This window comes from Piliocolobus tephrosceles, chromosome 17 (assembly GCF_002776525.5).
Source record: "Piliocolobus tephrosceles isolate RC106 chromosome 17, ASM277652v3, whole genome shotgun sequence".
In the NCBI taxonomy this organism is placed as follows: Eukaryota; Metazoa; Chordata; class Mammalia; order Primates; family Cercopithecidae; genus Piliocolobus; species Piliocolobus tephrosceles.
The window spans coordinates 31871609-31875306 of record NC_045450.1 but is presented as its reverse complement, the minus strand read 5'-3'; positions in this window follow the sequence as shown (position 1 = coordinate 31875306).

Below are 3698 nucleotides of genomic sequence, written 5' to 3'. Positions count from 1 at the left end.
GGGCCTTCGGAGTTCAGAGACCTTGCTTCAAGCCCAGGCCAGGGCTGTTGGGTGCAGTTGTGTGCCTTGTGCCCCATGTCTGTCCGGCAGAGTTCAGCTGCCAGCTGTGCACCTGCAGGGCTGGGTTTCCCTGAAGGTGCCAGATGGGCTACTGGGGGCCCATCAAGGCCCTGCCGTGACTCGCCTGTGTGAATTTGGGAAAGTCATGGCATCTTCAAGCCTTGGTTTTCTCACCTGTGACATGGGAGTATGGGGACATTTGTTCCACCCTCCTTGCAGGTGTGTATGTGGTTCAGCCACATGTAAGACTGTGTGAATCACAGAGACCTTGGCCTGCGTACAGAAGGCACAACTCCCAGGCTGTCCTTGTGGTCGTGGCCTAAGCTCTCCCACATGCCAGAGCCACTCCTGGCCTTCTCCTGGGACCTGGCCGTGCTCTAGGACTCTACCCCTTTGTCATCTGCTCCTCCTTCATCCAGCTATTTTGCCTTCAAGACCTCTTCTCAGTTGCTGCTAAATTTTCTTTATTGATTTTTAAAACCATTATTATAAAGATAACCAACGGTCCTGATTTGAACAAAAATTGAAGAGGTCTTGGAGGCAGAAGAGGAAAAGGAGAGGTTTCCCTTCCCATCAGCCGCATCCTCCAGATGGCAGCTGGAGCCTCTCCACCCTACATTTTCAGCCCCACATCTGAGAAGCCAGCTCCTTGTACTCCCGAACAGCCCAGGACTCAACACACAGACCTCCCCAAGTGCCCACCTGCCCTACTCACGGAAATGAGCTTGCACGCACACCCTTGAGCGAGCAACATCAACCTCACCGAAATGTTCATAGGGAAGGAAAGAGTTCACAGCGCACACCCCTCAGTAAATAACATCCAACCTGTCCCTTGGTCATCTGTGGACAGCAACGTCAATCCCCCTGCTGGGGAAGGGAGGGAGGCTGCCACCCACTCCCACTTCCAAAGGATTGGTTTAGGGGTGGAGTGAGGGTGCGGGCTCCCAGCTGGTGGTGCCTTCCAGAGAAGGAGCTGACTGGGATGGGTTGACAACTTTTTCTGATGTGTCAATAAATCACAAATCACTGCCTGAATCACCAGAACCAACTGCCACTTTATAAATTCCAATCCACAGAAACCCATTGCCCCTTCCCCAGTGCATTCCCTTCCCAAGGCAGCAAACATAAAGCCCTGATTCTGGGCATCCCACGTGCCTCTGCGAGTCTTTGGCAGCTCGGGTGGGTGGTAGGGTGGGCATGGGGGAGAGAATGCGGTGCTTTCTGGGTCTTTAGAGATCAACCAGTGGCCAGGAGGTCTGGCTTCTGGTCCCAGCTAAGTCCTGACTTACTGTGGGACCTTGGGCGAATCCCTTTCCCTCTGTTGGCCTGCTACCTCTAACCAGCATTTACTGAGCTCACCGAGCACTGCAATTGACTTGTAATATGTCTTTGAGTCCTAACAGTCATTCCATAAGGTTATTACTTGTTATTACTGTCGTCTTTTATTGTGATGGATTTAGAAGGCTGAGACATGCAGAGGTTGAAGAACGCATCTAAAGGTCCTAAGGCTGGCAGTGGGCAGGGCCGTGGTGTGAGTCCAGGCGGTCCAACCACAGCCCTGCACGCGCGGGCTGCGCATGCGCTGAGCTGGAGGATTCTTTGGCGCAGTGGGAGCCTGTTACATTTCTGCAAGGGATTGGGGGATGGAGAGGAGACACAAATCATGGAAAGCACTCTTTGGATTCCTCATCACTCAGGGAGGCCCTCAGGGTGAGTGGGGAGAAGGCAGGGGATGTCTCCACCCTGATTCCTGGAGTGAGAGCCTCCGGGGATTCCAAGTCCTGTCCAGGGCAAAAGGCCAAGGGCCACTTCATGGACACCGTTGCCTCCCGAACCCCTCCAATTCCAAGGTAGCCATGGCCTCCTCTCCCTCAAAAAATCAACGCCCCACATTGCTGCTCAGCCAGTCCTGCCCAGAACACAGAGGTGGCATGAATAAGCCCTGTGCCACACTGGTGCTGTGATTCGGGGGTTCGAAGAGGACGTAGTCTCAGTACTACTTGCCCTTCACTGGGGCTCTCTGCAGTGGGCATCGAGAACCGGGGCCTTCCCTGGCTGCCGCAGTCCCCGCAGAGACCCACAAGGAGGAAAGCCCCAGGAGGCCCTGGGAGCCTTGGTGGACAGGGGACAAGACTCCAGTCCCTGCCACATCATGCTTCCCGGGGGACCCCAGCCAAGGTCCTGGGTTACAACTCATGGTTTCAAGAGACAGAAACCTGAATCCAACCAACTCAAGTAAAGGGGGCTTATTCAGAGGATACCGGGGCTGGTCAGCACTGGGGTGCCTCAGGGACAACTGGAATAAAGGACTCAAAACCACAGGATGCTGCCTGTCACTGCGCTCCCCATCTCTGAAGGTGCCTTCCTGCTGCTGCCTAGTCTCCTGCACAGGGGAAGAGCAGGGCTGCCATGGCGCCAGCCATCGCCAGAAGGGTATTGCCTCCCTTGCCTTAGCACCAGCCTAACGCATCCCAGACAGAGGCTGTGGTTGGCCGAACAGAGATCAGTAGCCCATTCCTGGCCCAATCAGCTTTGGCAAGGGGACAAGGCCACGTGTCAGAAGCAGAGCCACTGGGCTTAGTTGTGTCCAGATCAGTCCCAGAGAAGGAGACACTCTGGGGACCAGGAAGCCACTCCAACTGGGGTCTGTTGGAGCCTCTCTGAGCCTTCATTTCCTCACCAGTGAATTGAAGTGATATTTGGCCAGCTCAGTGGCTCACAACTGAAATCCTAGCGCTCTGGGGAGTAGAGGAAGGAGGATTGCTTGAGGCCAAGACTTTGAGAGAAGCCTGGCAACATAGTGAGATTCCATCTCCACAAAAAAATATGAAAAATAATTAGCTGGGTATGTGATGCCACCTGTAGTCCCAGCTACTCAGGAGGTTGCGGTGCGAGAATCGCTTGAACCCAGGAGTTTGAGGCTGCAGTGAGCCTTGATTGCACCACTGTGCTCCAGCCTGGGTGACCGAGCAAGACACGGTCTCAAAACAAACAAAAAGGTGACAGGTACCTTCTTCATGGGTGACTGTGAGTTACTGATGAGATGGTGCATGCATAAAGAGTGTTTGGTGGCTGAAAGGACTTGACAAAGATTAGCTTTGATTATTGCAGCTGTTGATGGTGTTGCTAATAGAAGGATTTGCTCTGCCAAGGACTCCAGCAAGGACTGAGGTTCCTGCTGTGCAGACTGTGGGTAGAGCCTTAGTGCTCCTGAGCCCTGCTTCTCCCATGGTCCCCCAATGGCCTCCTGAGTGGGCCACGGCCCTGAGCTCAGTGGGCACCAGGACCCTCCCCAGGCCGGCTGAAGAGGCGGCTTCCAGAACAGCCTCCTCCCCAACTGGGCACACCTCCCCAGATCTCAGTTCCCTTACCTATCAGATGGAGGACATCACACCTGCTTTCCTCTTCTACAGTGGTGAGGAATGAGCAAGAAGACATGAGTGGAAGGAAAAACTAATGTGTCTTATTAGCAGTTTACTGTTGTTATTAATTATCATCTCCAGAAAACTGCTGGGATTACGAGCCTGTGTTTCCTCACATCTCTCTAAAGGCCGTTACCACGAGGGGAGCCAGCAGACTTAATTTGTGAATGCTAGCTACTAAATTATGCAAAACCAGATCTGCTAATGAATTTCTCC